A 13,644-nucleotide genomic window follows, 5' to 3' on the forward strand; every position below is an offset into this window, starting at 1 on the left:
GATATGCATTTGTCAAAACTGCACACAAAAATAACAGTGAATGTCATTCCCTGTAAATCGTGTATCAATAAGCATGACCTTTAAGAAAACCTACCGTGTTGGGTGTAAATTGGTACAACCTGCTTTGGAAAACTGGCAATATCTGTAAAAGTGAAGCATACCCCTGCCCTCTGACCCAAACAGTCTGCTACTAGGACTACCCCGATGGGAAGTAGTGTGTAGGTCCCCCTAAAGATGTGCACAGAACATTCATGCATTTTCCTTTGTCATCACAGAAAATCAGAAACAACCCAAAGGAGAATGCGTAAATAGATCCATTGGCGGCATATTCACTTAAAGGAGCACCTGATGGCAGTGAAAAAGAACAAAGTCAATCTACATGCACGGACATGGGTGAGTCTCATAGATGTATGTTTAGTGAAAGAAGCCAGATACAGGGAACACACTGATTCTGTTCGTGTGAAGTTCAAGAACAAACAAAACCACTCGTGGGTGAAGCTCGTCAGGGTAGTAATCACTTCTGGAGGCTGGGTGCTAACTGGGAGGGGGTGCCCGAGAGCTTTCCAGGGGGATGAAAGCGTTGTGTATCTTGATCTGGGGGGCGGTTACATGGGTGTATGCATAATCAGACAATCACTGAGCTGCACACTTCACTGCTTGTATATGAGGCTTTAACGCAAAACTAAATATATGCAGCACTTGTCAGGTTTTTAAAAAAAATTTATTTATTTATCCATGAGAGACACAGAGAGAGGCAGAGACATAGGCAGGGAGAGAAGCATGCTCCCTGCGGGGAGCCCGACGCCAGACTCGATCCTGGACCCCCGGGATCACGACCTGAGCCGAAGGCAGGCACCCAACCACTGAGCCACCCAGGTGCCCCAGCACTTGTCAGTTTTACTGACTGTTGCAAGTGGCCTGGGGGATAGAAGGTGATCAATAACCCTATCCCCGTCTAGAAGGAGGATGGAACTAGCACCCACGTGGACTGCTGTCACCCGTGGAGGGGAACACAGGAGAGATGAGGTTGCCCAGGAAAGGTAGGCGGTTTCATGAAATCCTGTTTAGCCTAACACACATCTGTCTGCACCCTTGGTCCCGTATGGTCACTAGTTGCCACACCCGTACTTGCTGTGTCCCTGCTGCGTCCCCTCTGAAAACTAACTTCCCCAGATCTGATGTTGGAGACTGAGTCCCACTGGCCCTGCCTCCCTCCTCTCCTTCCCTTCCCGTCTCAGGAAGCTTTCCGGCTGCTGTGCCCGCCTCTCATGGAGGGCCCGGGCAGTTCTGCAGTCACCTGAGCCCAGGCTTTCCTCTCATCTCCATTCTAACCTTCGTGCTCACAGCCCACAGGTGACCGCTCCCGCCTTCTGGAAACGCCCTCCTCCTTCGCCTGGCAGCCTGTCCTCTCCTGTTCTCCCCACCACCCCGTCTGGGCCTTCCCGGTCTCCCTGCTGGGCTTCTCTTGCTGCATCCGGAGACTGGATCTGACCAGGCCCCTGGATCCCTCTCTACAGAGTGCCCTCAGCTTCGTGGACTGTCTCTTCCATCCCTGCCTGGAGTTTTGGGTTAGATCTGCCCCCGGAGCTGTAGACCAGACCACCGAAGCCCCCTGGCTGCCGACCATGCCAGATGCTTCTCAGCGCCCTCCCAACTTGGCTGCACACAGAGTGCTCAGGCTTTCTCGAGCATCTCCTCTTCTGTCCTCAGAGCCACTGGCTCCTCAAATCCTGCTGGCCCTCTGGCTTGTCCCACTGATGTGTGAAGCCGGTCCTTTCCATAACACGCTCTTGTCTCCCACTCACTCTTGCTGGGCCTCCTCACATCTCAGGTTCAAAGGACTCCCACGTCCAGACTCGCTCTGTGCCAGTTACTCTCCAGCCGACAGCCAGAAGGATCTGTACAAATGGAAGTCGTATCTCAGACTCACAGTGCTCCCCACTGCACTTGGCATAAACGCCAACCAGGCCCTATGTGAGGTGCCTACCTGTCCCACCTCCACATACCACTCCCTGCCCCCTGCTCTCCCTTGCAGCCACGCTGGCCTCTTTGCTGTTCCCGGAACACACCAGGCTTGTTCCTACTGCCAGGCCTTCCCTCTAGAGACTCTCTGTTATGGGTTGAATTGTGTTCCCCCAAATTCATATACTGGAGTCATAACCCCAGTAGCTCTGAATGTGGCCTTATTTGGAAATAGGGTCACTACAGGTATAATGAGTTCAGTTAGAATGGGGTCATGCTGGAATAGGGGGAGCCCCTAACCCCAAAAAACTGGTGTCATTATAAGAAGGAGACATTTGGACACACACTCACACAGAAGAACATGTGGAGATGAAGGCGAAGATTGGGGTATTGCATCTGCAGGCCAAGAAATGCCAAAGATGGCCAGCAAACCCCCAAAAGATAAGAGAGAGGCCTGGGACAGACTCTCCCGATCAGCCCTCAGACAGAACCAACCCCGCCGGCGACCTGATCTTGGACTTCTGGTCTCCAGACTGTGAGCCAATGAATTCCCATTGTTTACATTTGTGGTACTTGGTACAGCAGCGCCAGCAAACTAAGGCCCTCCCTCTGCCAGGCATGCCTCCCGCCCCTGTCCTCTCTTGACTCCCTCCCTCCAGTCACTTTGGCCTCTGATGGAATGCCACCTCCTCGGAGGTCCTCTCTGACTCTCCCACCTGAAGAGGCTGGTCTGCCGCCTGCCACGGCAAGGAGAGCGATGGGTGCAGAGGCTGTGAGTGAGCAGAGCCAAGGGCTCTGGGGGCCACCGTGAGGGACTTCAGCATGTGACGGCTGAGGAGAAATCCTGGAAAGGGACATGGAAAGGGAGCCCCGAAAGGCAGGGCATCAAGGGGAGACAGGAGAGGGTGGCATTGGGCACCGAGGCGAGGCTGTGGATGGGGCGGTGGTCGGCAGTACCACTCAGGGCCTCAGTGGGGCCTCACTGAGACACCAAGCAAGGTGAGAGTTGAGAGATGGCATTGGGTTTGCCAGGACCTGGCCACCAGTGGTCTCAAGGTCCCACGGGGAGTGGATCCGGCTTGCAGTGTGGGGGGCAAATGGGAAGTTTGCCAGGACTTTGAGAGAAACGGGAGCTGGTGGGGCATGGGGTCCAGGGAGCCTGGCCTCAATCAGCTTTGGATGGGATTGGGGTCCTTTGCAAGGGCGTGAGGGCTTGGAGATTCAGAGGGGAGGGGTGAGCTCAGGGAAGGCTGGCGGGGGTGGAGGGGGTGGGTGATCTGGAGCCTCAGGGAAATACAGGCCTGCTGATATTGGGTGGAAGGGCGATTCCCGCTTTGGAGGCTACAGGGTCTGAGGCAAGACTATGGCCACCCTATGGCAGGACAATTGGTGGGAAGCGGGCCAGGTGGGGAGGAGGCCAGTGTTCTACAGAAAGTGGACAATGTATGAAATAGTTGCTGGGACCGTGCAGGGGAAGATTCTAGAGAGACAGGGAAGGCTGGTGAGATGTACCTGGCCAATCTGCTCTGCCAGGCAATTTCTTCCCTGACTTTTGGGCCTCCCAAAGTCCAACGTGTCTAAACCCAATGAGTTGTCTCTCACTGAGAATGTTCCTTACCGATTGCCCCCATGGGAGCACTGCAAACACTCACTGTCTCTCCCAGGTGGGAGCCTGGGCACAAGCACCCCCATTGCTCCCATCCTGTCACCCCCACATCTGATGGGGAGCCTCTCCTGTGCACCCCCAGTCCCTCTCCTCCACCCATCCCCGATAAGGCCTCAAGGATTGGTAACAGCCGGGTGACAGGTGGCCTCTGAGGAGGGAGACTGAGGCATTCACCCCATATATGTACTAATTTTCAATTAAAAATGTATCTAAGAGTGTTAATGCCTCATAGCAGTTTCCTGGGTGCCCCCTGCTTAGGGGTCATTGCACTGAACGAGGCTGTCGAAGGCCACTTTCCAAAGCAGGAGGAATGAAGGGCCAGGCAGTAGGGAGCACCGGCCACACACACCCCCCGCAACATGTGAGCTGTGTACAGCCCACCTGTGACCTTGTGACCCAGCCACCTCTACTTGGCTCTCCCAGGATGTACCACCCAAGGCTCAGGTGGGCCCTAGGGCCCAGCTTCAACTCCTCCAACATAGCAGAAGCTAGTCTTCAGGTGTGCCACCGACCTCATGAGCCCCCATGATCTGGATCCATGATGCTGGTGTGTGCTGGGCAGTGGGATCCCCTCAGGCCCATGGGTGGTGAACAGAGTCTTGGGTGGCTGCAGGGGCATCACTACAGATAAGGAAGGTGAGCCATAGAGCCCGAGAGTCCACTGTGGTCAAGGCCCAAAATGGTGGCAGCAAGGACAGGTCATCCATGCAAGCTCTCCCCAAGACCCCTCCATCCATTTCTACAGCCAAACAGATGCAGAGAGAAGTGCTGTCTGCCTGGAGTCAGAGAGTGAGGCAGAGGAGAGGCACCGGGGAACACAGTGACCCCTGACCACGAGCCCAGCCCATAACCCCTTGGGCTTCCTCCTCAGTCCAGGCCTGCATCCTCGTCCTTGTAGTCAGGGACTGTGGCAAGGGGGGGCGAGCTCCCCTTCCCTACTGTGAGGGGGCCCCAGCGCCCCAGGAATGACGGCCCCCCTGCAGGCGGCTTCTTTTCCCCAAGCCACAGGCAGCTGGTGCTCCGGAGCCCCCCTGCTCACCCCCGCGCTGCCCCCAGTCCCTGCCACCCTTCCCTCAGCCCCGGAGGCTCCATTCATGTCTCCTGGACACTCCAGTTGGTTTCGATAATTAAAAAGAAAAAAAAAAAAAGATTGAGCTGCCTTTCAGACATTTCATTTTGTGTCAGGAGACACTTCTTCAGCAGCCACCGGGATTGAGGCGGTTGCCAGGGGCAGAGAGTGATTCAAAGGCCACCCCGGATCTGGCCGTGGGGTGGGACAGACTCCTCAGAGTGTGAGCTGCCACCGGGCCAGGCGGCCAAGGGGGCCCGGAACACCGAGCTCCCCATACTGGGTACTTGGTAGCGGGAGGATGATATAATTTTGTTCCACGCAATGAAACACAGGCTCTTGTCCAAAACTAATATTCCACTACCATTTGGGACCCCCGTGGCTCCAGCTTGGGGGTCCCTCTGTTCCATCACTGGCTCTGTAAGGCATTCTTCCCCAAAGAGCTTCAATGTTCTGAAATGTATTTTCTGTGTGTATTTACAGAAATGGAGAATCCCAAATTGTGAATTTGTATTCTCTGTCTCTGGGAGGATAGGCTGGTTGCCTTGAAGAAGGGAACCTGGGGGACGGGGAGAGGCGTGGGAGGGAGCCTTTTCACTGGACCTTCTTTTGTAGGTTTTAAATATTGAACCACATGAATGCATTTTCTAATTAACATTTTTTAATTAAAAAATCATTTTCATTTAAAAATAGTACCTTTCTGGACTCTATTCTCCTCCCTAGCACTCCTCCTCCCTTCTTCCTTCACAGCCAGACCTTTGACTGCTTCCTTTGTCGGGGTTCCTGTCTCTTCCCCTGAGACTGACCTGGCAAAGATTCTTAGAAGCGTCTGTGGCCCGGTCACCTCCCCTGACCTCTCTGGACAAGGCCTCCCATTGGCTGCCTCCTGCAGGGACAGCCTTCCCCACATCTGCCCTCTGGTCCTGTCTTTCCCATCTCCCTGGTGGGCCCCTCTGAATGCTGGCATGGTCTGGGCCTTCACCTGGACCCTCTCCCACGGTATCACTTGTCCATGAAGCTTCAACCCTATTCTAGACCCAGGGACCCCAGCATGAACCTCCCACTGGCTTGAGGCAAGTCAAGGTCCTTCCCCACATGGTGGCTGCTCTTACACCTCCAGCCAGAACCTCCCCGCCAAGCCCTGGAGCCTGGGTCCACCTGCCCCCTGACGCCCCATTTGCTTATCTTGGGGACCTCACACCAACATGTTTGGTTTGCCTGGCTTCACATCCCTACACCGCTCCTTCCTTGCTACAAGCAAGTTTCTCTCTGTTTCTTTATGTCTAAATGGTGGTAAGTGTGGTAGCAGGTACCTTATAGGATAATTATAAGTATAAATGAATTCATATAAGTAAAGTTCTTAGAACGATATCAAGCATACCGTCAAAGCAAAAATGTGTTTGTTAGATAAAAATGTCCCACACAGAACTCCTGATCTTCCTCTTGCAAACCTGATCCTTCTACAGCATTCCCCACTGCCATCGAGTCCCTTCTGAGCACCAGAGAACCGGGGGTCTTCCTAAACACCACCCTCCTGCTTCTCCTCCTCCAGTATGTGCCCCATCACCAACTCTGGTCCGTTTTACCTCCTAAATCTCTCTCCATCTCCACCCCCTTGCTGGTCCGCGAGCTCCTGAAATTGCTCTTGTTAAGCTCATCAATGTTCTACTAATTGCCAAATCAAAAGAAAATTTTCAGCCTTCATCAGTTTGGAATTTTATGCTACATTTGGTCTTGCTGATCCCTCTCTCCTAGAAACGCTTCACGAGCTCAGTTTCCATGACAACCTGCTCTCCGCTCTGCTCACGTGGCCACGTGGCACTGACATTTCCTCCTCTCTGCTGCTTTTGGAGGCGCCCCAGGCTCTGCCAGCCCCTGAAATGATGGGTTGGAGGTCCTCAGACTTTGGCGGGGCTCGCTCTACCTGTCAGCCTTCCCCAGCCATGGCCATGGGCACAGTGACCACCCCAGCTCTATGTCTCCAGGGGAGATGTCCTCCAGAGAACCGGAGTCCTGGCCCTGCCTCCCTATCGGTCATCCCTCCCAGGTGTCAGCAGGCCCTTCAAAGTCAGCTCTCAACTGTGCCAATGACCCCTCCCTGGTCCACCTGCTTCTCCAGGTCCCAGAGACAGCTCCTTCAAACAAAAATCTGTCCATGGCACTTGACTGCTCTAAACATTTCCATGGCTCCCCATCACCAACAAGGTTAATTCGGGCTCTTTAACATAGCACTAGCTACTCCCTGCTCTTTCCCACCAGTCCCTCTCTCATCCCAAATTCCAGGAACACCCAGCTGCCTTCAAGCACACACCTCATGTCCTGTCTCCTATCCTCCATGACTTTGTTCACGCTGCTCCCTCTGCAGCGTGAGACCTCTTTGGTCTCTTCTACCCTGGTCCCCACTCCTTGAGAAGTCAACTGAGGTATTACCTTCTTGGGGTGCCCACCCTTTCCTGAGCATCCCTTCCCACTAACTGATTCTGAGTCCCCAAGGTGAGGTTATAAACCCCTTTTTGTGTTCTGATAATGCTCTAAGCATTATCTCTATGTTAGCCCAGAACGTTTCTGGTTGCAAGCAATGGAAACCAGGTTTGAAACAACTTAGGCAAAAGGAAGGGCAGGTATTCATCTGGATTCCTGGGAAACTGAACATAGAGATGACAGCTGGGGCAATGTCCCTGATCCCCTGCTGGACCAATATAATTCCTATTTTGTTATTTATTTATTTAACAGTTTAATTGAAGTATGTTGACATATAAATAAATTGCACATATATGAAGTGCAACATGGTAAGTTTTGATACATGTATACACCCATGAAACCATGGGTGGTCAAGATAATCAACATACTCATTATTTCCAAAGATTTCTTGTGTCTTTTTTGTCATCGCCTCTTCCCTTCCCTTTCTACCTACCCTACCCTCTCCTTCCATTCCCCAGGCAATCCTTGATCTACTCTCTGTCACTATATGTTAATCTGTAATCCCCAGAATTTTATACAAATGGAGCCATCCAGTTTCGTCTGGCTTTTTTCATTCAGCAGATTTCGAGATTCATCCATGAGGTGTATTGATAGTTTATTCCTTTCTAAAGCTGACTCATGTTCCATTGTATGGGTGGACCGTAGTTTATTTATCCATTCACCTCTTGATGGATATTTGGGCTGTTTCCAGTTTGTGGATATTACGAATGCAACTACTATGAATGTTCATGTAGTAGTCTTTGTACGGACACACACTTTCATTTCTTTGGGATAAATATCTAGCAGAAGAATGGCTGGTTGTATGACAGGTGTATATGCAACTTTTAAAGAAATTTCCAAATTATTTTCTAAGGTGTTTGTACTGCTTTATATTCCCACCCATGATGTATGAGAGTTCCAGTTCCATCCTCACCAACATTTGGTCTGATCAGTCTTTTTTTTTTTTAATTTTTTTTATTTATTTATGATTGTCACAGAGAGAGAGAGAGAGAGAGAGAGAGAGAGGCAGAGGGAGAAGCAGGCTCCATGCACCGGGAGCCCGACGTGGGATTCGATCCCGGGTCTCCAGGATCACGCCCCGGGTCAAAGGCAGGCGCCAAACCACTGCGCCACCCAGGGATCCCTGATCAGTCTTTTTAAGATTTATTTATTTATTTGAGAGAGGAGAGCAAGTGTGCGGGGTGGAAAGTCAGAGGGAGAGGATCCTCAAGCAGACTCCCTCTTGAACGCAGAGCCTGATGAGGGCTCGATTTTGGGATCCTGAGCTCCTAACTGGAGCTGAAATCAAGAGGCAGGTGTTTAACTGATTCCGTCCCCCAGGAGCCCCTGATCAGGTCTTTTTAATTTTAAACATTCTAATAGATACGAAATGGTATCCCATTGTGGTTTTAATTTGCCTTTCCCCAGATGACTAATGATGTTGAGCATCTTTTCTTTCTTTTTTATTTTATTTTATTTTTTATGTTGAGCATCTTTTCATGTGCTTATTTACCATTTGTAGATCTTTTGTGGTGAAGTGTCTGTTCAGATCCTTTGCTCCTTTTTTTTATTGGATTGTTTGTTATTTGTATTACTGAGTTTTGCCGCTTCTTCATATAGTCTAGGTACGAGTCCTTTGTCAGATATAAAACTTGCAACTATTTTCTCCCAGTCTGTGGTTGGTCTTTCCATTCACTCACCAATGTCTTTCAAAAACCATGTTTTTTAAAACTTTGATGAAGTCCAACTTATCAATTTATTCTTTTATGGATCACGCTTTTGTTTTTTTTTTTTTTTGGATCATGCTTTTGTTGTCACAGCTCAGAAATCTTTGCCTAAACCAAGATCACAAAGATTTTCTCATATGTTTTATTCTAGAAGTTTTAGTTTTAGATTTTACCCTTTAAATTTTTTACTTTTATTTAATTTTTTTAAGATTATTTATTTGAGAGAGACAGAAAGCACACAAGTGGGAGAAAGAGAATCTCAAGTAGGGCGGCCAAGGTGGCTCAGTGGTTTGGTGCCACCTTCAGCCCAGGGCCTGGTCCTGGAGACCTGGGATCGAGTCCCATGTTAGGCTCCCTGCATGGAGCCTGCTTCTCCCTCTGCCTGTGTCTCTGCCTCTCATAAATAAATAAATAAATAAATAAATAAATAAATAAATAAATAAATAACATCTTAAAAAAAAAGAGAGAGAATCTCAAGCAGACTCCACACTGACTCCAGAGGCCGACATGGGGCTCAATCTCACCACCCCGAGATCCTGATCTGAGCTGAAACCAAGAGTCAGACACTTAACCAAATGTGCCACTCAGGCTCGTGTTTTACTTTTATTTTTGTGCCTGAGTAGTTTCAACTGGGTTTTTGCTACTGCAAAGAGAGTTCCTGCTAATACTGTAATCTATCTAAATGGAAAGCTTAAAAATCTTCAGGGCTCCTCACTGACCTTGGGATAAAATCCTAACCTCCCTGGCATGGCTCAATGAGACTGCGTGAGCTGCTCACCCAGATTTCCCACCATCCTTCTTCATTCTTTGCTCTGTGTGTACTGAACAAATGGCAGTTTCTTGAGCTCAATGCCCAAGGCAATTCTTTCTCCGAGCTTTAGGCAGGCTGAACCTCTCCCTCCCCCTCTCCTCCAGCTATAAAATTCTTTGGATTTGAGATGACAACCAGGACCCCACTTGGGCATCTTTTAGGACTTGACCACTTATTTCCCTGCCTTCCTCAAAGCTTATTTGTCCTGAACCCCCTCTGTTATCCTTAGGTTCAGGGTCCCAGCACATATCCTTTCATTAAAAAAAAAAAAAAGTTCTTGTTTCTTTGTTTCCATAGCTGAGATAGTATCCAGCATACCATCTGCACCCTGGTTTCTCACTTGTCTTCCCATTTTGATATAGAAAGGATTTTTCAGAGATTTTTTTTTAAAATCACAATTCCTTGATGAATACTAGTCCATTTGGATATGAAATAATTTGTTTAACATTTTTCCAGCGATTGGTTATTTTGGTTGTTTCAATTTTTCTGTTGTTGTTATAAACAAGGCCACACTAAATCTCTTTGTACATAAATCTTTGTCAATTTGAGATTATTTCCTTTTGATGGAGTGCTGTAAGTGTGATTACTGGGTCAAAGGCTGTAGTAATTTACATTCCCATCAGCAGTATTGTCTGTTTCATCACACCCTAGCCAGCATGGGGTATTCTCATTAAAATTTTTTTCTTTGCTCTGTACTGGGCAAAAAGTGTTATCTCATTGTTGTTTTAATTTACTTTTTAAAAAATAATTAGATATTGGAAAATAGGTTCAACCTATGAGCCATAAAAAATTAATCTCTGTTAATTGAGTGTTCCTATCCCTTCACATTTATCCAGCAGTGATTTGAATTTTTAAAACTCAATTTGTATGGATTCTTAAACACCAAGGATATTAACCCTCTGCATGACATCCTCCAAGTTGTTTTCAACTTTCTTATAAGGTCTAAAATTTAAAATCTTTTTTATTTATCTTTTCTTTTTGAATGCTTCCCTTGCTTTTAAGCTGAGAAGGTAACACTCACACAGGGTTTCAAATGGATATTCACTTGTGCTTTATTCGAGTGTGATTTTTAATTTAAATCTTTAATCCATCTGAACTCCATGTTGATGTATGACTCGAAGTGAAGAATGAAGTGGATTTGCTTTTCCAAACAGCTTAGTGATCTGTCCAGCACCTTTGATTGACTAATCTCTTCTTTCCTTACTGCTTCAGGGCACCCCCTTTTTAACTGTGTGGGGTATGGTAATGTTTTTCTCTTATGCTGTGTGTGGGTGGAATTCCCTCTTACCTCACTCCCTGCCCCACTATCCAAACTTCCTGGATGCACCGCTCTTGGGGGTAATGACATTTATATAGAGTCCCTAGCTTGGCCTTTAGCTGCTGTGTGGGCTTCTGTTAAGTCCATAGCACAGACAACGATCATGCAGACTTTCGTCCAGAGGGGAGCCTACATTATGAGAGCCACTGCCTTTCAGAACTAGAGTTGGGCCTTGAGAAAGGAAAGATTCTGGATGTCACTAAGCTTAGAGTCAAAATTAATGGAAGGGACAAAGAGTTTACGCAAAGACAGTAAGCAGATTGAGAAGACCATTCAGAGCTTGGGCCTCATGAAAGGGTAAATGTTCAACCTGTGGGTAGACGGAGAGAAATCCAAGGGCGTTGACTAGAACTTTGGCGTTGCCTGGTTCCCCAGCAGACTATCATGCCCCAGCCGCTAGGCTGAGTCCCAGCGAGGAATATGATGCGGTCCCAGAGAAGTTTGGCGGATCTCAGAACAGAAGTCTTGAGTCCAACCTGGTGCTTACATGAAATTGGACACAGGCTGACACCCTGGAGAGGTCTTGTGGGGGCCATGGAGCATCTGAGGGTGCCTGGGTGCCTGCCGAGAGCCTTCCCTGGCAGGCCCAGGGAAGCTAGGGAAAGCTGAGGAGGATGCAGAGCTTGTGGAACAGCGGCTGTGGCTGTTGGCACAAGGATGGAATCAGAAGAGGCAAGATTCTACCCAGCATAGCTAAACCGCATGGCTATCTTGCCTGTGACCATGTGCTGGTTCCAGTCCTAGGGCCTGGACCCGTACCTGGCCACTGTGTCCTCATTTTGAGTTATACATATATTTTTAAAGGTTTTATTTATCTATTTTAGAGAGAGAGAAAGAGCAAAAGAGCGAGTAGGGTAGGGTAGCCCCTCTCTACACAAGTAGGGTAGAGAGGGGCAGAGGGAGAAGGAGAAGCAGACTCCCTGATAAACAGGGAGCCGGATATGGGGCTGGATCCCAGGACCCTGAGATCTTGACCTGAGCTGATGGCAGATGCCCAACTGACTGAGCCACCCAGGCACCCCTTGAGTTATGTGTTGATATGCAGGAGGATTGGGTGGACCTCGAGCTCCAGGAAGCCCTCTGATGGACGGCTTCTCTTAAAGACGCACACACTGCTTTCATCTTTCTTAACTCTTGCTTCGGACTCTGGTCTTGGTTTCCTGCAGCAACCAACTTTCGAACAGGAGCTTCTGTGGGGCTCATCCTGGGGTGCAGAGGGGCTGGGTCGCTGGAGCCAAAGTTAGGAGAGTGGGCCATTAACACACCCCAGGGTCTTCCACAGGTCTCCACCCCCCCCCTACCCCCCCACCCCGACCCTGGCTCAGCTTCCTCTTCCCTTGTCTGTAAAATAGGTTGCCCAACCCTACCTGCCTCACGGGGTGTATAACGACCCACCACACGGAAATAATGGTTAGGACCCCACTGTGTAAACTGTAAAGACCCAAGCCCATGCTGGGGTGGGTTGTCCTGGTTCTGTGTCAAGGGCAGATTTCCTCTCCCCATATCCCTTCAGTCCTGCAGGCCAGGCTGCCAGCTACCTAACCCCCTCCCCTTCCAACTCTCCTAACCCTCATTCATTCTCCCCTGCAGGACTTCACACACACACTAAATGTGTTTGTCTGATTGTTTTATCGATCGCAAACTCTTTTTGGCTAAGAATTTTGACCTTCTGTTTCTGACATTTTATTTTAAGCCCCAGAATATATTTATTCAGTGCCCGGTTCATTGCCCCAGTCTGGGGATGATTCCAAAATGAATAAGCCAAAGTCTGGGCCATGGGCAGGATGAAATTCCTGCTACAGGGAAACTCAGTTAAGTCACAAAGGTCACAGACAAATTCCCTGAAAGAAAGTTGGAGAGAGTTTACTCGAGAAAAGGCCAAGTATTGAATTCTCTCTCGGGAGGCGGGATGCACATTATTGCCTAAGATGGCTCCCTCTGGCCCACATGGCCTCCTTCCCTCAGAGGCCTCATTTAGCTAATTGCCTTTGTTCTGCAATGGCTCATATCCCACCGGTGCCTTCCTCTGGGAAAATTAATATGTGAATATTGCTCTTTTAGTAAAACCAAAAACAAATGAAAACTTCTGCGCCCTCTATGTGCTCTTCTCCCTTCCTAGGTAGACTCTGGATCACTACCCCCTGCAAAAAAACCTGGTAAAGGGCCCCAAAGGCCAAGTGCAGGCAAGCCAATCAGCCTTTACCTCCTCCGAACTCTTGACCTCCTCAGCCCTAGCCTGCCAGGGGTCATTCTGTCCTTCTGGAAACTTCTCCCTAGGCTCCTGCAGAGTGCCTCTCTTGCCTTCCCCCTCTGGACCTTCTTTCTCAGACTCTTTTTCCTATATTGCCCAACCCCCTAAATGCAGGACTCAGCCCCTGTCCTCTGCTCATTCCTTTCATACTCTATTCCTTAATATCACCCCCTCCCCTGAGCTGCTTTGACATCCCCTCCACCCTTGAGCCCTGCCTGTGCCTGAAGCTGCTGAGTGCCTATCTCCAGCTGGAGCTCTCCTCTGGGCTCCAGAACCCAGGAGTCCAAAGGCACTTCATACTCAACACACTCAACAGATTGTCCAAAATCCAATCCTTCCCTAGAGTCTTGCATGTCCTAGAAAGACATCAGCCAAACGCC

General features: G+C 49.2%; 1 protein-coding gene across 7 annotated transcripts in view; it reads right to left on the reverse strand.

Annotated features, from left to right (window-relative positions):
• Positions 1–699: 699 nt before the first annotated feature.
• LOC112673925 (BLCAP apoptosis inducing factor) overlaps positions 700–13,644 on the reverse strand; it is a 55,876-nt gene continuing 42,931 nt past the window's right edge. For 6 of the 7 annotated variants that reach the window (XR_007405479.1, XR_007405482.1, XR_003145124.3 and 3 more), the window contains one exon: positions 11,807–12,241. The gene's annotated coding sequence lies outside the window, so the exon portion shown is untranslated. Of the gene's footprint in view, positions 1,899–11,806; positions 12,242–13,644 lie in introns of those variants that run through there. The other variant, XR_007405483.1, reaches the window with a different exon arrangement.

This window comes from Canis lupus, chromosome 24, assembly GCF_003254725.2.
Source record: "Canis lupus dingo isolate Sandy chromosome 24, ASM325472v2, whole genome shotgun sequence".
NCBI lineage: Eukaryota > Metazoa > Chordata > Mammalia > Carnivora > Canidae > Canis > Canis lupus.